Source organism: Sebastes umbrosus, chromosome 4 (genome assembly GCF_015220745.1).
Source record: "Sebastes umbrosus isolate fSebUmb1 chromosome 4, fSebUmb1.pri, whole genome shotgun sequence".
NCBI classification, from domain to species: domain Eukaryota; kingdom Metazoa; phylum Chordata; class Actinopteri; order Perciformes; family Sebastidae; genus Sebastes; species Sebastes umbrosus.
The window spans coordinates 2171469-2194998 of NC_051272.1; the positions used below are offsets into that span (position 1 = coordinate 2171469).

General features: G+C 44.7%; 1 protein-coding gene across 3 annotated transcripts in view; it reads right to left on the reverse strand.

Moving 5' to 3' along the window:
• plxnb2b (plexin b2b) overlaps positions 1–23530 on the reverse strand; it is a 294038-nt gene that overhangs the window by 132493 nt on the left and 138015 nt on the right. Inside the window, exons 1-2 of one of the 3 annotated variants that reach the window (XM_037767569.1) lie at positions 19484–19591; positions 19104–19158 (exon numbers count right to left, since the gene is read on the reverse strand). The exons of 1 other annotated variant lie outside the window; for it this stretch is intronic. The gene's annotated coding sequence lies outside the window, so the exon portion shown is untranslated. Of the gene's footprint in view, positions 1–19103; positions 19159–19483; positions 19592–23530 lie in introns of those variants that run through there. One more of the 3 variants, XM_037767567.1, reaches the window with a different exon arrangement.

Sequence of the window (23530 nt, forward strand, 5' to 3'; positions counted from 1 at the left end):
TATTTTGCAACTAGCTTGGGAAAATAAAAAGAACATCATAACTAAGGGTGGGAAAGAATCGATTCACCTATGTATCACGATTTCTTTTTTTTACGATTTTGAAATAGATAGTCTGTAGTCTGAGTAACGTGACGTCATATCCGTTCCGTATCCGTCAACCAAAACAAACCTCAGGAAGTATAAAACGTTGGAGGGTCTGCGTGGATACGACCTGCACCCTCACAGGTTAAATCCAGCGTGGTAAACACTACACATCCAGTAGAGGATGGAAACACTTTGGGTTTCACACATTGCAGGAAAAGCAGAGCTAGACATCACGGCTAAAGCTGCATGCTAACTCTGTCACGGACAGGAAAAGTTATCGTATCGCGGTAACGTGCGGTCAAGCCGGCCGTCGCTCTCATCTCCGTGGTCAAATGGGCCGACGCTACAACTGTAGAGCACCCATATACTGATATTCATGTTAAATGCATTCAAACGGCCCCGATGGAGCTGACCATGGGGGGGAGAGCTAACGACGGACTTGGTGAAGTTAGCGTAAGTTTACACGTGTGACTACGTCTGGTTTTCAAAATAAGGTGATAACAAAGAGAACTGTGTATAAAAAATACATATGGAAATAAGATGGATGGATTATAATCACCAGAAGTATAAAACATTACATGTCCCTCATAAATTAAATAGAAAATACCACTAATTTGTGAGGGAAATGTCTTCATTCTTTGATTTTTGGGTTGCTGGAAAAAATGTAATAAATAATGACTGATGTATTTGACTTCAGAATCTCTGACTTCAAACATGCTGAAAATCAAACATTTTTACTGGATTCATTTATATATTATCCAAAGTAAAAGACTCTGCAAGTGTATGATTCAACCTTTTCCCATGGTCTAGTGTTAAAAATCGCAATAACTCGTAATATCGAATCGCAATACTGCTTTTGGCCACATGAACACAGGATCCTTCAGCTGTACTCAGACCTTGATAAATGCCCACTGTCGCGGCTGTTATTAAACACCAGAGAGACTGGTGGGTCCCTGTGCCAGGCAAAACTAATTAAATCCAGGCAGATGTGTCTGGACAGTGGTGTACCACACACACACACAATGGTACACGCTTGTTAACTTGTATGCACGCTTACACAGACACACACACACAACCTCTAAATGGGCTGTTAACCATGTCCACAGTGCAATCAGTGCCGGCTGTTGAGCCGTCAGCGTGCTAACCAGACCAGGTGAGCACAAAACAACAGCATCTCAGCTTTAATTTCCAACTTTGGTGCGTTGATTTGGGGAAACTTTTTGTCAGCCGATGGCCAGAGAGGAGAAAAACGCCTTTCTCCCCGGTGCCTTGTTATCCTCGCCAATACCCGGGTTCCTTTTCTGTATTCCCCTACCTTCGGTGCTGCAGGTGATGATGAGAGTTAGAGCTAACAGCAACCAATTAATCTTTCATGGCGCACGTGTGCTTGCTTTTGTTAGGTCTGCTCCGCCAAATTGTATGAGACTGCAGCTGTACAAAAGAGGGCTGGTGACACTTTCATCCTCTTCCTCTTCTTCTTCCTCCTCCTCCTCCACCTCTCCACTTTTCATTCTCATACTTTGTGAGCAAACAGCTGGGGCTTTTTTTTTGCAAAAGCTATCATTACGGCAGCCTACAGGCATGAGAGCTGCACTCCAAATCGCTGATGGAAGCCCGGCTAGCCGAGTCAGAGCGGGAGATGAGATTGCATTGGGGATGCGAGTACTAGGGAGGGGGGGGGGGGATGATGGCTATTAGATGATAAAACACACAGAAGCACACATCCCTGCACTCATACACGTACAGAAGTGCATGACATGAAGCAATACAAGTGGCCGTGTTTTATCTTCATTTAGGCTGTCGGTCCCATCGTCTTGTAATCACGCCGATCTACCAGCAGCTCTCTCAAAGACACATGCACACAGTGGTGACTAATCACCCATCTGGAGCAGCCATTCCCGGGTCTGGATGACAAAGCGCCCATGCCCACAAATATAGGCTAATGCCCTTCTCAACAAAAGGCTTAGGCTGCATTACAGCCCAACAGACAGGTCTAAAGAGAGGGGAGGCTGGCTTATGACCCGGCTCAGACAAGCATGGACAGGGGAGGAAGCAAGTGACATCACAGATAAGGGTGATGTACTGAGGGCTAGCTGCTAGTGGCTACGCGGAGCTGACAAGTCTGTACGTGCACTTGATTTCAATAGCAGCTCCCCGAGTCAAGGGCAGGGAGAGGGCAGAGCCAAAACAGCAGGAAAAGCCATTTCAATGTGACTCGGCTCGTTTGTGAAGTGAAAAATCCGGTGTGGCTTACCCACAGGGCTTTGCTGAAACCCTCTCGTCGCTAAATATTAGCGTGTTAGCAGTGGCAGGTGCTAGCCGTGCCCTCTCGGAGCAGTCCTTGGGGTAGGGCTTATCCTCCAAATGCCTCAACCGCCGTGGAAACACCGGTTCCCTCTAGCAGAGGCTTGTCGCCGGCTGGCATGATCCAGGTAAGTCTCCGCGTTGTGAGAAGGGGGCCCCGATGCAACCAAAGCCAGGTTCAGACTGTGGGATAAGGTTGGATCAGAGCCAGGAGCCATTAGCGAGCAGTGTGTCTGACACAACATTTTCAAAAAAAGGCGTAGAAGGACTTGAACGGAGCCGTGGTGAAGAGTGCTAGGCAGCTGTTTCATTCAGGCCCTCTGATAACAACCCCCCCTGTTCAGATTGGCGACTGCAAACAGGGCCGGGGACCGCACGGCAGCACGAATACAAATCACTTCTTTCGATAGTCTACACTGAGCTAAGCAAAAAACTACTGGCATTCTCTCCTTCACTTCTTAGCTGATCAATCCTCTTGTGATTCAACGTGCGCTGCTGAAAAGAATTTTAATGTACTTGCGTAGCATTTAGATTAATGTGCATCCTTACAAAAGAGCATATGACAGTATGGTTAATAAGCAGAAAACACTTACGCTATCGGGAAGGGCCAGCAGTATGAACAGACAAAGATCTAGCTAATGGCCCTATATAGCAATATCATTTACGGTACAGCCCCAAGCCAAACGCAGGATCACATACACTGACTCTACAGACGGGGAAGAGTTTCACTACTCAAGAGATAACATCCTAAGAATGCTTTCTTTCAACCCTCACTGTGAATAAGCAAAGTGCATCAATTATAAGTGTGGGAAATGAAAACTCAGGGTTATTAAACTCTCTTTTTCCACTTAGTGCTTGGATATAACTACTAAATAAAGCTTGTGAGCAATGTGACTAACGAATGGAGGCACAGGCACTTAACCCCAACAGCACAGGCCTAAAAAATATCTTGACATTGTGACTCTTATTTCAATTATATTAAAAAAAAAGTGATTTAAAATACTGGTGGGGAACCATCTGGCTTTGAGTTGTGCTTGATTTTCACACACAGATTCAAGTTGACTGTCCACCTATCACATACAATCACCAAAAAACAACACGCTTTTACATCTGTGACTGTGGCTCAGTCCCATTAAAAACCCATCACGCCCACTACAGCCACGCTACGCTTACTGCGCACAAAACCCATTGCTATAATTGGCTCCACTGCACCCTTTTCCCTCTCTGGACGGGCCAACCGGCAAATGCGAACCAACCAAAAAAAAAACTCTGCAGTAACTGGAGGAGATCCAAACTCTGGTCATGTCTCCGTGATAATCAAGCATGACAAATTATTTCCAAACATGGCGAAGAAGTGAAAACACGAGGAGCGGTTCGATCAGACGGGAAAGAAGGGATGAAATAGAAAAAAGGAGGTGAAACAAAAACATTGTTCATTGCCTGCTTCGGGAGGCTAAGGGTTGATGGCACGCCTCCAGATGACAACACACACTCCATCACCCCCACATATAAACAGACAAGAAAAGGTGCGGTTGTGAAGCGGATCTGTTGTTTCACGGCGACCGCAGCGAGGGCCACAACCATGTCATTACCCCAGCCGGCGAAGGAGAGGAACCCCGGAGCCTGGTATGCTGAGGAGAGAGAGCGGTTGTGTGTGAGGGTGTTTGACAATGAGAGAAAGATAAACAGAAAGCGAAGGGGGGAAAAGAGTTAGACTGTGAATGTGTATGAAAGTGTGACTGAATGAAGGAGGTGATTGTGTGCCATCAGCTCTAGTTTGCCGCGGAGATGTTTGTCATACCAGAACGGGGAGCGTGTCTGGACTGGGATGAGACTGAGAGAAAATGCTAGCGGGGCCCTAAGGCCCTCTGAATGAAAACACACTGCCCTCTCTCTCTTCAACAGAACAGACCGACTTGTAAACTCATGATTTGAGGGAAAGGGGGGAGAGCTTTAGGACACTTATTAATATAAAAACAGAAAATCGCAACTGATTGGCGAAGGGCAGGAGGGGGGGAAAAGTGTAATTTATAAGCAAAGTAACTAATTATCACCAGCGAGAGACAATAGAAACTCACAATCAGTCATAATTGTTTCTCGGTGTGACATGACTGCAGATAAAGGGGAGCTATAATTGATATTCTGAACTGAATTTTGTTAATTAAAGCACTGATTATTCTGCTAAACAGACTTCGACAACCAGAGGCGCAGCACTGCCCTTTAGAAAAGGCACTTGCGCAGCGTTTAACTGAACTCCTTTGAGGCCTATGTGTTTGGCAGCGATGTTGTCGGGTAGGGTGGGGGGGGGATCAGGACGTTCAATGATATGTAAACAAACACAAAAATAGGAGAGCGGTTTGCACACGAGACAATCCCCAAACCGGGGATTTTTATTTGTTTTTCTCCAATAAATGTCAAGCCTTATTAATTGATTGAGCCTGAGAGGGATAGAGAGACTGGGAACGGAGAGTGAAACAGTGTGTGTATAGACTAATTGTGATTTCATCCCTTCTCTGCTCTCGGGGGAAATTGATGCCAAAACCTTAACACCAACAGATATTTTTAAAAAGCCTCAACTCTGACAAACTCCAAAAAATAAGCCCTAAAAAATGATCTAAATCCTCATGTAGGAAAAAGTTTACAGAGAGAGAGTGGCCTGTAATTACTACAGCGTATCTGTGGACTGAAGGGTTTGTGGATTAGAAAGGTTGGACACTGAACAAAAGGGGACCTTGGCTTACAGAGAGCCTGGTCTGGGCATATAGGGGAGGCAGTGGTTGAGGACAGCACACTTAATGGAAGTGACAGTCAGCAGATACGCGCCAGTCCCCTCCAACCGCAATCGCTCCCGCCACCGCCTCCTCCTCTGGCGGCCCGGAAAAGAAAAGGAAAATAAAAAAAAAAACACACCCTCCCCCCCCCCCTTCCCCATCTACAGATTACATACAATGCACCCAAACATACCGGCAGAGAGGGAGGGGAGGTGATGGGTGGAGCGGGGGGGGGGAGTGAATAGACAGGGAGTGCTGCCAGGGCCTACTTTTAGATAGCGCGGTTATCAGCGGGAAAAAGGAGAGAGAGAGAAACAAAGAGGAAGTTTACTGGCGTTGTTTTATCTAGAAGGGCATTAAACTGAGAGGCACACAGGGGACGAGACGGCGAGAGAGTAAAGAGAAAGACCATTCAGAAGGAAAGGGAGAAACTGTCCAAAGTCAGGCAACCTTCAGAAGCGTCTCTAACTCACAGTCACACGCATCACACTTTGCCCTTGGCTGAAAGTCATCGCCCGGTTCATGGTTGCTGGCTTTGATAGGAGCCCGGGCCCCCGGAACGAGTCGCTAACGACCCAGAAAGCGATTGGTGCGGCTTGATATGCGGCGAGAGAGGCTGTCGCTGGGATGGAAAGTGAATGTGGCCTTTGATAAAACACTCAAAGAGGGATAAAAACAGAACGGGGAAGAAGGCAGCCCATTAGGCGGTGATAGAAGGAAGGGGGAAATACGGAGGGCCAGGCGGGTAAATCCGCAGCTCTGTGTGTTGTCCTTGACCTCGTCAGATGGGGGCTGAGGCCTGCGGTGTGAAAGAGTGTTGGGCACGCTGCCCCCCAGGTGTGGGCTAGAGAGGGATGAGACGCATGCCGATGAGGGGACCGCCACCCCCCCATCGGTAGCACCAAGGCAGCCGCCGGAGCCCACTAATCAGAGAACTTAGCCGCTGACCTCTCCACAGGCTCTATACCTTTTAATGAGATCCATGCCTTTGATTCGTCTAGCCGCCTAGAGGGAGAGACAGATCATGCGTAAGCTCCTCACACACACATATACACACACACACACACACACACACACCAACTTCGCCAACTGTAGACGGACACTTTCACATCCACCGCTAAGACACGAGTTGAAATAATGAGCGCTCTTGTAATCCACGATGGCCAAGGGGCTCTCATGCGTGTCTACATGCATGCACGGGGGAAGTAGTGGATACACAATGATGGTCTAGAACAAGCTCTGTCTGAGAACTAACTAAAGCAAACTAATCAGCGTGCACCGGCACACACACAAGGACACACCGAGCCACACAGACATGAGCTGAGACCCGGCTCAAGGACACAACACCCACCTTGTTAAGAGAAGGCCGAGGGAGGAGCAGGTGAGATTGGATCCAGACATGCTCGCTCACATAGATAGAATTGAATTATTGATCAGCCCAACAGATTGTGTTATGAGGAATTCATGGATTCACGCCCGGGCTGCCCAGCTCCCTTAGGCTGAAAGACAGACTGTGTGTGTGCGTGTGTGGACTCACTGTACATGTATACATTTGTGTGTCTTGTGTGCGTCCCGCTTCCCAATAGGAAGCCTAGTGGGAAGCGGGGTTCGCGCCGGTCGAAAGTTGGAATTGCTTTCCGTGGGCGGAGTGGGGCAGTGTGAGTTCGCACTCAGACAAGACAGAGCAAACCGTGAATCGATCAAGCTGGCTGGGGTGATGCATACAGAAGGAAGGCCTCACCCTCGCTGCGCTGGGAGAGCTTTAACTGCTCACACACTGAGTGGCTTTTTCATTGGCACTCAGGCAACAGCACAATCCTCAGCTCTTAATACCGCCAATGGACGGAGAGGAAATGGGACTTTTATTCGTCTGAGCTCAGCGGGTGGTCAGCTGGCTGCTGCTGCTGCTAATAATGCACTGAAATACAGAGCCTGGCTTTCCGTTACCAACATCAGCCAACATGAGGTGCATGCCATTAGACAAAAGTAGGACTATATTCTGTCATGAGGCTGTGGCACCTAAAAAGCCCACTTTAACCCAGAAACCTTTCAACACTTCCTTCATGGTGATCCAGAGCATGAGGAACTGGACAGCGTGACCGAACGTTTCGTGCATCATTTTTTCCAAGGCTTAACCTAGTTCTTTAAAAAAAAAAAACACAAGTCTGTAGCCAGGTCATGCTGCTCTATGCCTGAGCTTCATAGAGTAAGGACACATCACCATCACTAGCGTCTCAAATGCTAACTTTACTGATAAGATGAAAACAGCTTTATGAGCTCACACTGTGGAGCCTCAGTATCAGTATTTCATGGACACTATGTCCAGGACTTAAAGTCCAGGTAAAGTAGAATTTGTTTCTAAACACATTATACATGTTACAAAATAATTGCTGAAATCATGTGAAAAGACTGAACTATATTGGACTGAATTGAGGTTTTTGGGCTTTTCTTTTTGGGCGGGCCTGACATCATGGCTCGATGACGCACTGGAGCTATCCTCAGCACAACCCCTCCCCTGACACTATATAAAAATTAGAGTGCATAACATCAGCGGTTCTCCCACTCAGTCGCCAGTTACAACACTTTCTCCCCACAGCCAGTGGTGTACTGGCCATCTGGCATACTGGGACAAATACCAGTGGGCCGCCGCATCGGCCGGCCGGTGGACCCCCAAAAAAAATCCATAAAGTTTTTACCAGCCATCCAGCCCTGACTGTCTCCGGCCCCTCTCTGTGTGCCTGTCATTCCGGGTACGCATGAGAGCCAAGGCTCAAGGAAGTGCGCCAGGCTTTGAAGCAAATTTTCGTAGTGGCCAAACGGCGGTACTACAACTTCCAGGTCCGTCACGTGATGCCATCTGGCCCAAAAAGACTTTTCCCCATAGACTTAAATTACGGAAAGAGAAGTCTGTAACTCAGCGGATCTTTTTTTTTTGATGTGAATCAACTTCCCATTACGAACACGAAGAATAGCCCTTACTTAAAGCATTAGGTCCTAAAATTTGTACAATGCACTAATAGCTGAATCCAGAGTTATTTCCCCTCCTCCGTTCATGTGAATGAGACCCAGGCCGAGGCTGGAACGAGGGGTTAAAGGAAACGCTACAGCGCCTGCTCTGTGGGCCCAATTGATGCGGTAGATCGCCGAATGAACCGGGTAATTTTATACTCAGAAGTCGAGCGTTTTTTGCTTCATGCACTACTGAGCAACTTTAATAGGAATGAACGTGTCCCTGTCTCGAAGCTTTATCCAGCTCTCTTTATACATCCATGATTACAACAAGCTGCGTGCGTGTTCCGGGTCTGGGCTCACTGGCCAATCACAACCAAGTTAGTTTAACTTATGCTTACGTCACATGCTCCGCCGTAGCCTACTTCGCCGCTACCGTTGCGGCTGTAAAACGGTGGATAAATTGTTTTGAGCGTCACAAACCCCCCGCGACGAAATGACTCGTTTCACTATCAGAACTTGATCAATTTGGTCCGATAACATTTGGAAAGTCTAGAAAAGACGCACGATTGAATTATTTTTCCGGTGTAGCGTAGGGCTAAAGCGGAAGTCTCCGTTACTCTGCCCAAAGAGCATGCATGTTAACCTTCTGCAAAAGTAGCGTGCAGCAGTGGGACGGCCTACAAGAAGTGTTGTATGAACTGTAACTGGATATAATCAACCTTCACCTGCGTTTGGGTGTTGTTTCAGCGCCTTTAGCGGACACATCCCCAGCATTTCAGAACAGAGAATACAGCTTATTTTTTCACGATTTTGAAACCTAATTTTATATAACTTGGCAATTTTTTTTTAAACATTAAAATTTGTCTGGTTAATAACGAATTTATTTTTGCTCTACCCAGACTTTAAAGACCCTTTGGATCACAACACTGTAGAAATACCAGGTCACTTTAATCCAGTCTAATCAGATTTCCCATACAGAAAAAAAACCCAGACACTCTATCACTTGGAATTACACCATATTTAATCTCCCTTGTTTTTGGTAATTAGGACTTGTTTAAATGTTATATGCAGAGCAGATGTGTGGTTTTAACACGCTGCTCAGGGGGGATAATGTTTTGTTTTCAAGCAGGAAGGTGGAGAGACACATAAGGACCCAATGGGACCAAGATGTGAGTACATTCTTTTTTCCATTACCCTAAGAGGAAGCGATGTCTATATGACTAATTAAACTACAGACACGGAGGAATGTGTGATGACATCCTGACGGCGGCGAAAAAAAAAGAGGGACTGGCTGTAAGTGAAACAGAACAGAACCTGGTTAAAAATAAAAACACTGGCTGAGGGAGGCGGAGGAGGAGAGAGCCGTGTCAGTGGAAGTGTACTGTAGATAGCAGCAGGGAGGACAACAGAGAGGTCTTAATGGAGGTCTGGAGTGGTGGATAAATGGCTACTCCGGTCTGGTCACGCCACCGGTCGCCACCGGCCCACCAGTAAACAAGCAGCGCCACACTGACATGGCCTCTTACACCCCACTTTGCTTCAATCTGCTACTGGAAAGCGGCGCACTTCTCCTCCATAACCAATTGAAAGAGGATGAAAGGAGAAGGGGAAAATGTCTCCTGGTGAGACTTGTGTGATTTGGGGATCCAATTTGGCAGCCTGTTTTCTGTAAACATTGTAACTGCGGCTTGTTTTCAGAGAACGCACTGGCGAGCAGCATTAAGCCGTTTCGCAGTGTGGGGAAGGAAAGACACAAGGTCTTGGTAATAAGGTTCTCTAACCCCAGCAGCAGATCTACTCAAGCTAATGACTGTAATTAAAGAGCCCAGCTCCACGGAGGGATCAATGACGTGGGGATCAGCCCAGACAGGACGTAGAATAGACGTAGCTGCAGCAGAAGGGAGCGACCACAGGGCTGAGTTTAAAAACAAATGGGAGGCTGAGTGGTAGGCTAGCATGTGTTATGAGGGCCTGTAAATATTTAGGCATTCTTACAGGGGACATGCGGCTGCGACTCTGATGTCATTTTCTCCCAGGCCTGTCATTTGCTTTAGTTAGAGGCTGAGAACCGTACCGTAAACACAGATCTGTGAAAAGGGGAACTCTGGGAAACTGAGTGTCACAGGACAGAAATTAACCGTGCAATGAGGCGCAAGTTATCTGCATGACCATCACATGTCTGAGCCACTGTATACACATTACGAGAGAAGGGGAGAGAAAAATGCAGATTCCATGTCTACGTGATTTGCAGACACCAGCATAAAATATATCAAACAACTTCCTTTTTTTCTCATATAAACTTGAGGGGGGGGGGGGGGGGGGGGGGATACCAGAACTGGGCAGCTCTGAGGCTGCCCAGATGAGTCAGTGAGGAATAATGCATGTCATCACGGCTGCGTGAATAGGAGAGTGAGGCTGGGGGGCGAGCGCAGACACCCAAGACATAGAGCTATCATGACACCTCCACAGATCTGCATTTCACAAGACAGCTTCGAGCCCCGGGCAGGTTTGAAGCACCAGGATTAATATCCACCTAGACTAAAGACACACTGAATAAGAAAAAAGACAAAGAACAAAAAAAAAGATTCAACAAAAAAAAAAGTTACGGAGCGCTAGAGAAGGGATAAAGAGAGACTCTGTTCTGCTGATATAAGGGAACTAGACAGTGCTCAGAGATGGTTAACATAAACAGGAAGTTATAAACACAAGGCCAGTGGGTACTTCCACATTGCTCCAGCACAAGGGGTCATGGTTGGCTGGTCAGGCATAGCTAACATTCCTGTTAGATCACGACCAATGCCAGAGAGGTGTACCGTGCACTTCTACAGGTCTGCCACAACTCAACAAGGTCGAAAGTAAAAGCCTGACTCATACTAATGCCCTACGAGAGCCTGCTATGCAACTAAATGTGACAGAGCTCACCTCCACACGGCATTATTTCCACTGCTTTATTGCATGTTTTCCGTTCATGCCCATTTTTGCTGTTTTTATTGCAGATTTTATTTGTTTTTCTGCTTATATTCTACCTGTCTTTTTCCTTCTGTTGCTGCACTGGGTGGTTAATTCCCCCATGGGGATCAATAAAAAAAAAACTTATTTTAAAAAAACATCATTTATCTTAGGAAATCCCACGTCAAACATTAGCAACCACAAAATTTTAGCGACCGGTGGTCACTACGAAATGTCAGCTTCTAAGGTTACGGCCATATCTTTGGCAGCGGCGTTATTACTGCTGCTACAGTAAAATGGTCTGTCAGTTTACAGATGAGAAGCAACAGAGCCGGTGGCATTTAACTAGATTCTCAGTAACTTTAACAGTTGCTGTATGAACAGATTTTAATAGGTCCCTCTTGGATCATAGGCTACTGAAAGGCCACGATACCCAGCTCATTTAACGGAGACAAGGACATGACACTGACAAAGAAATGATTTCATTTTCATAATACCATTTCAATGCGGACTGTAATAAAGGCAGACAACCTTGCCGGTACGGTGTATTATCCCAGCTTGATAATAACGCTGTATAAACCGCCTGCATCTGCGTAATGTGCAGCTGAATGAGAAAACATACATTTCCATGTGAACTCTCTGCTTTATGCTTTCATTTCATTTTAAAGACCGACAGCAACCGAGAGCTAAAAGAGGCCTGCAAGCTTCACACTGCCAAGCACAGGTATGTCTATGTATGACGAACATCTCATCTTTTTTCCCCGCAAAACCTTGCCCGACTTCTAATTTGGATTGAAACAGACAAGCAAGAAGAGATAGACACCCAACCTCCAGCAGCGCTGCCACCCCCATGTCCATTTCCAGCTGCCAGCAGGTTTCAGCAGATGCCAGAGATAATAAGGACAGCATATGTTTCCCCGAGATCTAATGTCGCCATTTCTATTTTAAAACACGCGCTCTGCCTACAGGATTTATTAGAGCTGCAACCATTAATTGATTTGTTGTCAGCTATTAAATTAATCGCCAACTATTTTGATAATCGTTGAGTAATTTTTTAACAAAAAAAGTCCAGCTTCTTAAATGTGAATATTTTCTAGTTTCTTTCCTCCTCTATGACAGTAAACTGGATATCTTTGACGTTGTGGACAAAACGAGACATTTGAGGACGCCATCTTGGGCTTTTTGGAAACGCTGATCAACATTTTCTGACATTTTATAAACCAAACAACTAATCGAGAAACAAGACTCGGTCAAAACGGAGTACGTGGTTGGACCGTGTACGATCAGTCTGTGACTTTGTGGCCAAATTGTTCTACAAATAGTCAGTGGTCATGTCTATAATGTAAAATCCAGCGGTACATGTCCACCAGGTCCGGCGAGGTCACTAGGAGACACGCTGCTCCACTCAACTGGCCATCAAAGCGGTGACGTACTCGTATCGTTGAATGCACCTGACTGGTCCCTGGTTTTCTACTTTCAAACAGTAAAACAACATGACGGCCTGCTCTTTAACTAAACAATCCACCAAAATCTACTTCTGAAAACATTTTAAGGGAGAAATAGGCGATGATGCCACGGCTTAATCTAGTTTTATTTTACAACTAGATCGCCTAGTTTGACAGCTCGGTCCAAGTTTCATGAGCGGGAAGCGTCGCGCTGGACGGGCTCATTTGCATAAAGGACTGTTCCCCGCCTTTTCATTTTAAAAGAGAAATGGTCAATCAGGAAACTCCATCACTCTGTCAGTCACTCAGTGACAGACTTCTGTGTTTGTAGGGCTGACCCTCTGATTATCGACGATGTAAATGACCGTTAGTTGCAGCCCCAGAATTCATGCTATGGTTTCTAAACGTTATTCAATATAATCGTGAGGTTTTTATTGAAGACAATTTCAATAGTCAAATTCAAAACGATAATACGAAACGAAAAGTTATCCAAAAATCTACAGAAATCAAACTATATAAGGCGCAAACGCAACATAACTTTTGTGTTTTCACAGGATTCAAGATCTCATACCACTTAAAAATATAAATGCCGGACTCTAACACCCATACAGTATACCTGGCTGGTCATCTATGATTTTAAATATGCAAAAGCATATAAAGAAATAGCAGCTGTTTGCAATATGGAAATTCTAGTAGTAAACTGTTTCATATATTTCCAATCAGTTGTTGATGCCAACAAAGGGGCCACAATGAAGCATATGTGTATTTTTTAAAAGCAGCATCTATTTAAAATGAGGTTGTTCAGAGTCTTGACTCTGCAAGTGAGTCACTTCCATGTGGATCATTCATCTCTTCTATGAAGTTACACTCTCACAGACCATCCCTCTACGTCTTCCTCGGTTCGCCACACTATCTTCCCCCCTTTTGCTCTCTCAGGTTGGTGTGACCTTCATCTCCAGCTGCTGCCAGTGCGCTGACCCGTCATGCATCTGTCACCCGCCAGTCCTGGCTGAGGCTCACGTTCAGTGCTACATAATTAATCGCCCAGCGTGCATACAAAAAAAATAAATAAATAAAAAGAAGAAGAGGGCCAACTCGACTGCAACTACCATATTAACATAAACCAGCTGGATGTCGTATTAGCTGTAAAGCAAAGGTGATAATTAAAAATGATCTTGGCAGAAGTAAATTGGTCAGTTTGAGGATTAACTGTGAAATGACTTGGATGAAAATGAATTGCACCCTCTGGTGCCTTAGCTAGGATTAAATGGCACTCAACGTGGAGCAACTCTCAGTTATGAACAAAAAGTGGAGTGAAAAATGTATTACAGGTGGAATAAGTGGCTTCACACAGTTCCCATTATTCCTCTGCTACTGTAAGTCCATTTCAAACCCAAATCTCTCGGAGAGAGATATATCAGCACGCTGCCAAATCCTGTACCCTCAATTTGCACATGCCTCGACTCATCTATCGAAAAGTCGGAGAGATCTGTGAGTTCGTCTTTACATCGTGAAGCAAAAAGGAGCTGGACTAAACATCAGCCCCGTCACATTACACTGATTGAAGCAGGCACGACCAACTTCCCTCTGAAGTGTTTAAACGGAGAGCATTTTGATAGCAATACGTGCCAGACTCAATTACAGAAAGCAAAAATTACATTAGCTTCCTGCTCTCTTTTCCGCTGCCAATACAAGCCTTAAGAAGAAAGAGTCTGACTGAGATTTCCCAGGATAGGAATCAAGGTGACCCCCTCGCTCTCATCGTTGCCGATTCGTTTTCAGATACCTGCTTCTGTGGTGTCTGTCTGGCTGAAATGACTGGCTAGCTGGCTGGCTGTGAACTTTTGCCAGTGGCCTAAGCTGCATGTCATGCCTCCAGTGAGCAGCTAGCATCAAAAGCCCTCAATGTGTCTGTGTCAGCCTGTCAGTTCAGCCGCCATGTGGAAGTGGGTGAGGGGAGGCAGATATCTGTATTGTGTATCCATCACAGTCCTCAGCTATGCAACCTCACGTCTGCTGACAGCCAACACCACACAACATGCCTTTTCAACAGCAAGGGAGTTTTCCTCGGGGCTAAGTTTTTTTTTTTCCAAGTAGCCGGCGCCGACCTCTCTAAACCTCATATCATCTCTCTCTCTGCTCTCGCTCTCTTTTATAAAAAAAATATTAAGATGTCTCAGTTCTCGTGCAGAACATCCTGCCCACAACCTCTCAAACGAGCAATTAAGGCAGCTCCCTCCCCACGTGAATCATTTATCTCTTTCAGGAGTGTGAGCATGTTTACAATATTCATCATCATGTTCCTCTTACTCATGGCGCCCGAGCACTGAGAGAAGAGTAGGGAAGAGACACAACGGTTAAAAGGTAGAAGTGAGGAGGGCAGCAGCAGCAGTAGCAGCAGCAGCAGTGGGAGATAAACCAGCATGAGTTGGCAGCGGCGTGGAGAAGAAAGTAAGCCGCGACGGGTTGAGTGCACGGTGTGGTCGGTCATGGACATGAGATGAAAGACAGTGTGGGTTGAGAATGTGTCAAGGTTGTTTTTTAAGAGGTAAAAGTACACCCTGCTGAGCTGAAGTTGACCATAACATGTGGGGCTGAAGTGCTCGGCTTGGAAGCCATGTGGACAGTCCAGGATTGTAGTGAATTTAAACCTGCAGTAGGCTGAATGTTGTTGGGAAAAAATTACATAATAACCTTTCAGCATATTGTAATTCAAGTGTTCTGAGAGATAACTAGACTTTGGCTCTGTTTTCAGGCTTTAGATAATCTAGCCCGTGACAGGAGACTTCCTATTGGCTGTTCATTCAACGGAGGCAGCTAACAGTCACTCGCAAACTCCGATCAAACGGTCAAACGAGGCAGCTCTGATCAAATATGAATCAATATTCTGTTACTGAAATGCCTATTTCTCTCCTCAAATGTTTTCAGAAACATCTTGTAGTGCACTGTTTAGCTGTAAAATGAGAAAGTGTGCTACGGCTGGTGGGCGGTGCTTGGTATTTCCTCAACTGATCTCACGCATGGCGGCCGGGTAACAAATTTTCTTCAGATTGCCTGTCTCATGCACTACTGTCAGGATATAGTGACCGTTTTATAAAAATAGCTTTGTTTCAAAAGGGACTCTATGTAAGAATCAGAAATTGCTTGTTAACAGTGACACCTGTGGCCGTTAAGTCAACGTCAGTCAGCGTCCTGTTGCGCACGCTTGTGCTCGTAAACGAAGGTCCCTCCATGAATCAAAGGCCCGGCCGATGTTGATCCTAGTTTTCTCCCGACGTCAGTCACATTCCTGTTTTGAAAGACGGGCTTCACCAGATATAACTTTGTTTTTTGTGCTTCCGTTGAGTTTGTGTTGGAGTCTGAGTTGTGGTGGGGGCTGGTCGTTTATTGGCGTTAATGGACTCGATTTCTAACCAAACGTTAGCTATGGTTGCACACTGTTAGCCCTATAAACAGAGCTGAAAATAAAGGCACTCCGTTGGATTTTCCCAGTATAAACAGCCTGGTTTCATCACATTAAAAGTAGTCTACAGGCTGGTAGAGGAAATCCAGAAAGTTGTGGAAGGGCTCATTTTTTAGGTTACAACCTGTTCACACACTGGCAATAAAAAAAATTATTTATGTGTGTAAAAAGTCACATACAGTCCCTTTAAATCATATTTGCTCCAACTTTCCTACTCCAGCTTTAAAGTGGGTTGGCTGCTATCTTCTCCCACAGAGCCCATCCTTCCTCATAGCCTGCTGCCTGCGGGCTGGGGGGGAGTAAGCGTGAGAATTAGCATGATCACACCTCGTAGGTCTGTCATACATCAGCTTTGTTATCTCCGATCTCAAGCACACAGACGGGGAGAAGTGTTGAGTGGCGATGATTCAGTGTGTGAAGTACAAAGCAACGAGACAGCGAAGTTAAAGAATAGGAACTGTGTCGAGGGGATAGTTTAGGACAAGGTCGTGAAGTCCAAGGGCAAGGGTGGCAGCCGCAAAAACCCGGCAGAAATAAGATCAGAAATCCACCTCACCATGACGTCCCTTCATCATAGGATAATCCTCGAGACATGAAAAGACGAGCCTATCTCCAATCTGAAGGAAATCTCTATTCCCCAGATTCTTCAGCCGTCTAATGCCGAGCTGACACGCCCTTCACGCATCTGCCCACACTCCCCTCAAGTCTTTGTGTACTTTAGATAAGCGAGAGGAACAAGGTAATGCATATGGCTCGTTCTCATGAGCGCCACACCTATTTTATGACCAATAAGTTTACAAAGTCCATTCACCAGAGGTTGAGAAAGGTTGGTCAAACAGTGCCTAACAGTGAGCTCTTTAAAGTGAAAGTAGGTCTGAAAGACACAGCAATATGATAATTATTTTTTTAGTAGGGACAGGAAGAAAGGAGATTAACTCGTAATTTAAAATGAACCACTTGGGATGAACCAACGGCATTACACACTGTTCATGTATCAGTTCATTTAGTGCTGTTTTCCTGTTTGTGGGCAGCAGACAGGAGGCATGGGATTGCTTGTTGCTTACGAGGATTAAGGTTTTATTTTTCAAAATGAAAATGACAGAAGTCAGTAATCCAATGCAAAAGGAAACAAAAGAGACCGGGGGTAAGTTCAAATTCATTTGACCTAAAAAATATTACTCTGAAAACGCGGCACATGCTTCCAGGACAACGACATGGTTTAAACTATCTGAGAAAACTATGTAACAAAAAGAGGACACGGTGAACTTTGGCTCACCCAAAACACATAGCTGAGTGCCTCCGTTTCTCAGCTGGTCAGAGACTGTTTTACTGGATCCAAAAATACTCAGAGTGGATTTCACCACAAAGTTTCATTTCCAGAGCCAGCAGCCTATTACCAAAAAAAAAGAGGGGGATTCATGGAAATGCCTGCTTTGTTTGTTATTTTCTCTGCTTCCCTTGTATTACAGAGTAGGAGTTTGCATTCGGCTTTGGGGATTGTTTTGCAGAATCCTGAAACACCGTAACATGACCTGAATGAGAAATGTCTCCGCTGAAAAGAGCATCTATGATGAAGAAGCGTGGTACGCTTGTCTTTTTCACCCTTGCGGGGAGCAGGAGAAAACATTTATCACCACTCTCCTCTGCGCAGATAAGGTGTCTCTATTTATTCAGAGTGGAAGAGAGATAAACCCTGAATGAAGCATTGTGGGGCAGCGAGAGAGAGAGAGAGAGAGAGAGAGAGAGAAAGAAGGAAAGAGACGGAGAGATGGTGGAAAGAGGGAAGCAGCTTGGGTTTTCAATTGCTCGTGTGTGTCCGTGTGAGCAGATGGCATCTATTGGAAAGCCATCGCCGCTCAGTCGGGAGACTGGAAGGTTGACCCCGCTGCTCCAACCCCCTTCCAGCCACCACCGCCACCACCAGCAGCCGCCTTTCCTGCCACCACGTGCCCCCTGCCCACACTAATCCATTCCCACTATGAGACTGCTTGTATAACGTTATCTAATAGGAATAATCCCCCAGGAGATGGAGCATCCTATGTACAGTAGATGTGCGCACATGGGGCGGAAAGTGGCAGGGAATATAAAAGGACGATTTAGAAAAAGACAACAAGGCAGTACAGTGGTCTGACGAGGGCCGTGCCACTGAGAGACACAGGAGATTCAACAGGGACATGAATAGTGCTTCTGTCTCCTTGTTCTCCACGAGAAAGAGAGGAAATAGAAAAGCAAACAGCTCACTACTACTGCTGGTGGTGTGTCCTCTCAGCTGTTGATGTACAGCCTTACTGTCTGGAGGTGAGGAGCACAGTTCACATGCCCATTTCTCACTGAAATTGCCTTTGCTTGTGTGTGTGGACAGGCGGCTCCTTGTGAGGCTGTGAATGCTCCTGAGATGAAATGGTTTAGTGAAGAGCATGTTCTCCAAAACACACAGCTGTTGAGTTTAACAGAGAGCAACTTTGCCTCTCAGACATGGCAACAACTAATAAATGGCACATTTTATAAGTCCTGTACAATAACACAGCTGTATACTATAGAAGGGACAGAAAACAAGAAGCAATACACACATAGTCTTTAGTAGCAGTAGTGTCCAATGTCTCCCTTATTTGTGTGTGCCTTAGGGTGTTATTTGTGTTTTATTTATTTATTCATGTTTTTTTTGTTTTTATTTTATTTTATTTATTTGTTTTCCTTTCACTACTTATGTTTTTTCTATTTGCTTGTCTCCATTTTTGTTTGCCTAGTTCCTAGTATTCAGTCTGTTTTTGTTGATATATATATAAAAAAAATGAGGCACAGAAGTCTGTATCAGTAACATGCACATGCTTCTTAATAAACATATTTGAAACAATAACACAGCTGCATATATATATTATTATTATCTCAGTCTCTTTACAGAAGTCTTTTCATGATTATTGTGATGCTTTGGTTCTCCATAAAGCATATTTGTTTTCGGAGTGGCATGATAAATAAAGAGCAGTGGTGTTATTAGAGGTTGGGTACGGTTTACGCACACATGCCGTGTGGATAGGGCGTGTGATAGGCTATCAAAACTTGGAGCTCATAACGCACCAGGGTTTGAAATTGATAGTACAGTTTTAAACTCACTCTGCTGGGATAAACACAACTCACCTTGGGAGGAGAAACAGCGAAGAGAGGAGTTGCTCCAACGCGGAAAGTCCAGATCCTGAAGAGAGAGAGAGAGAGAAGCTCTCTGGTGAAAGAGTAAAAAAAAAAAAAAACACAAGTCCGTAATCAAGTTCACATCTTAGTCCCCTCACAGGACGTGTGAGGGGTTCCAGGAAGGCACTATATTCCGGAGAAACACGAGCTAAAGACGGTTCACTTGGTTGGAATGAATTCCTGTTGAAAGGCGACCCGAGCAACTCCTCCAACAAAAGACTCTCCGGGCTGAATATCAGGGACTTTCTCTCCACGCCCAGGTGACGAGTCACATGGTAATCTCCAGGTGCGTGTGTGTGTGTGTGTGTGAGTCTAAAGCAACAACACACCTGTGGGATCCGCTCACGCGTTCCTCTCGACTGTCATCGCTGTTTGAGAAACCGGGAGGTTGTTCGGAGGGAGGAGGAGGAGGAGAGGAAGAGGAGGAGGAGGGAGAGGGAGAGAGAGAAGCGCGCACTGGAGGAGAGGAATGATTCCTCCTCCCACTGCTGCGCACACACCGCCGGGCACAGCCACTGTGCATGTGTGTGTGTGTGTGTGTGTGTGCGTGTGTGTGTGGAGAAAGCAAGTAGAAGAAGGAAGAAAGGGAAACAAGTTGTGTCGTCTGTTCACCAACGCACCGAAATATTTCCGCTTTGGTTCCCAAAGTGTGGTCCGGGGACCAATGAGGGGTCTGTGTGGGGGGTGGTTCCTGCAGGTCATTCCAGGCTAAATAAACAATATAAGGAAATGTTCAGAAGTGATGGTTTTCTAACACATTATTCAGAGTTACATAATTCTGTCAAGTCATACCAGAGCAGAGCAAATATGAGGATAAGCTGCGGTTAAACGTAAAATAAGACTTGTTGATCCGTGATAAGTAAAAACTTTGGGAAAAATTAAAGGTCCCATATTGTAAAAAGTGCGATTTTCATGTCTTTTATATTATAAAGCAGGTTTTAAAGGGGCTATTTGTAACTTTCAGACATGCTTGTTAACAGCGACACCTGTGGCCGTTAAGTCAACGAAAGTCAGCGTCCTGTTGCTGGCACTTGTGCTCACTCTACATAGACATGAACAAGCATCGCTCAACACAGTGAGGCGACACACGTCAGCTGAAAGCACAATATCACTCTATATTTCAGCTGCTTGGCAGTAATGTTAGCTGACCAGACCAAGGTCTCTCCATGAACCACTGCTGATCCTAGTGTTGGCTTTTCCTGCCTCAGCCTCCCGACTGCGGCCGGAGGGAACGGGGGAGACGCCGGAGTTTTGGTCGGAGACGATAACGTTTCTCTCTGTGGAGCCCCGTCACTTCACAAGACACGGGAAACCTCTGTTGGAGCTGCATCAGTTATTTCTGCACAAATGTCCACTGTACATTCACTAGATATTCTCAGAGCTAAACTAACTCTTCTGCAGTGTGGAGCGAGCGCGCATGGGATTCCAACCCGGTAGATTTATACGTGTAAAAAGTTACAAACAGTCCCTTTAAATGTAAAATAAGACTTGTTGATCCCTGATAAGCAAAAACTTTGGGAAAAATTAAAGGTCCCATATTGTAAAAAGTGTGATTTTCATGTCTTTTATATTATAAAACATGTTTAAGTGCTTTATATAAATACTGTTAAACGGAGAAATACACACACAGCCCGTATTCAGAAATTGTGCGTTTGAAACAAGCCGTTAGGATTTCTGTCCATTTGTGACGGGGGCCGGCAGCAAAACATATTTTAGCCACCTAAAAGAAAGGCTAACCTAAAAAAAATCAATATCCGTTGAAGTGTACACTATATTTAGAATATTTTCATCGCTTTATCTTGCTGTCAGAGAGACCTTTCCGACGGGGAACTAAACTGAAAGTGAAACTTATCTATCTCCTCAGAGCCAGCAGGCTCAGATGATAAAAACAGTATAGATAAGTTTCACTTTCAGTTCAGTTCCCCATCAGAAAATATTCAAAATATAGCGTATACTTAAACTGATATTGATTTTTGTTAGGTGGGCCTTTCTTTTAGGTGGCTAAAATATGTTTTGCTGCCGGCTCCGTCCACAGCAGTACATCACTTTGCTCTTGTGTCGGTCCTCCTGTCTGTTTCTCCTAACCGGGGGCGTACAGACCGCAATCTACTGTAGTTAATACACCGACTATGGATAAGTACCTCATACACCACTTCAAAACACTCCAACTATTCCTTTAATGTTAGGCCTACTAATAACATTAACAATGGCTCTGTTGTGTTCAAGTGCTCCAGTAAGCCGTGATAGTGAGCCAGCATGCACAATACCAGGACCCTGAAACTGAGGCAGCTAAATGGAATTAATTCATCCATCCATTATCTGTAACCGCTTATCCTATTCAGGGTCGCGGGGGGGTGCTGGAGCCGATCCCAGCTGACATTGGGCGAAGGCGGGGTACACCCTGGACAGGTCTCCAGACTATCACATGGCTGACACATAGAGACAGACAACCATTCACGCTCACAATCACACCAACAATGAACCTAACCTGCATGTCTTTGGACCGTGGGAGGAAGCCGGAGAACCCGGAGAGAACCCACGCTAACACGGGGAGAACATGCATAAATGGAACTCAGATATCGTTTATTTTACTGTTTACTTCTCTGTTTTTTCCTACCATGACATGTCAAAATGTCTTCTGTGAAAAAGACCTGTAGAGGTGCAGGAGTTTAGAAATACTGAGGGGGGTCATGGGTCCAAATTCTCCCCACCACAACCAATTAACGTTTGACACCACACTATCTTTATTTCATTTTCATTTATGCCTAAAAATAGACACGTTAAAAATATTAAAGGTCCCAAATTGTAAAACATTAGATTTTCAGGTATTTTACATTATAAAGCTGGTTTAAGTGCTTTATAAATACTGTTAAACTATCAAAACGCTCAATATACGGAGAAACACACACAGCCCGTATTCAGAAATTGTGCGTTTGAAACAAGCCGTTAGGATTTCTGTCCATTTGTGATGTCACAAATATACAATATTTAGACCATTACGCAGTTTTAAACGTAAACATTCTAAATGTGTCCCAGTTTATTTCCTGTTGCAGTGTATGTAAATAACATCAGCTCACAGGAAGTAAATATGGACCCAAACTGTTGCCTAGCAACGCAATTCCATTGCAATTCCATTGAAATGAGCTAAAACGGAGCGTTTTAGACAGAAAGGTAAATACAGGTATATTCAGGCAGACAGTATGAGGAAAATAAAGTGTTATTTGAACATTACAGCATGTAAACATGTTCTATTAGAAACACAAAATACAAGTATGAACCTGAAAATGAGCACGATATGGGACCTTTAACTCTAATTCTAAGTCTTTGTGTGTAATTTTAGAAAAACTCCTCCTCAGGTCTGTACCTCACATTCCCACAAACAACACTGAAGACATGACCTCAGTGTCCGATGGTAGCTACAGCCGTTTTATTGAAGGTACAATAACAACATTGAAAAATGGCATCTGAAAATAGCCTACGGCATGTGTCTATTCAGAAACAATCTTATGTTTACTCTGGACAATCAACAGACGTCACTGTGGACAGCTGTACCAAACAGTTTCCAGTGAAAACTGTTGACAGGGTGGTCTGTCAGTTATCCAGAGAAAGACACGTTGCTGTTGAGCTTTTCAAATGTCACATTTTTATCCTTTGAGCATCACCAACAAGCAGAAGCCTCAGCAGCAGGAAGCTCTCTTTAAACCACGACTTAACGGCATCACAATTCTTGAGCAAAACGGACCCTTTGAGGTTGATTAATAGCGATGTAAACTAATAGTAGTATCACTATGATCATCGATACTCTACTTTTTATGTTCCCGTGTTTGTGTTGTTGTGATGATTTACAGTATAATGTGAATTATATTGTTCTGTTGTTGTAAAATCAGGTTTCCTTTTAAATTGCGTAATTTATCTAAAAGCCCACCTAGGGACAATAATAGCAAATTAGCTGTCACTATAAATTCTACGTGCAACAAATCTGTTATATTTTTAGGGGCTGAATGCAATGATGTTAACTGCACTTTCCCAGTCAAATGAACAGCTAAATAAAACATAAATAAACCACTGATATTGCATGCAAATGAACACAGATTAATGTGGAAAGGGAATTTGGGGACATTGCTTGGTTTAAAAATATTTTCAAGAGCAAGCGCTCCTCATTTATTTATATTTCACTGAGCCCCATTTGACTACGTCCTTACAAGAGGCGTATTAGTAGTCATTATAACACAAATTATTGGTGTGCTCGCTGTACCTTGCCTGCTGAATCATTAATCACAAGAAGTATAATTTTGAAGCTCTTTAGTCAAGCTAAGTTTTAGAAAGTGCAACAATCTTTCATTGCCGCGTGAATGTGTACTAAGCTTTGAATCAGC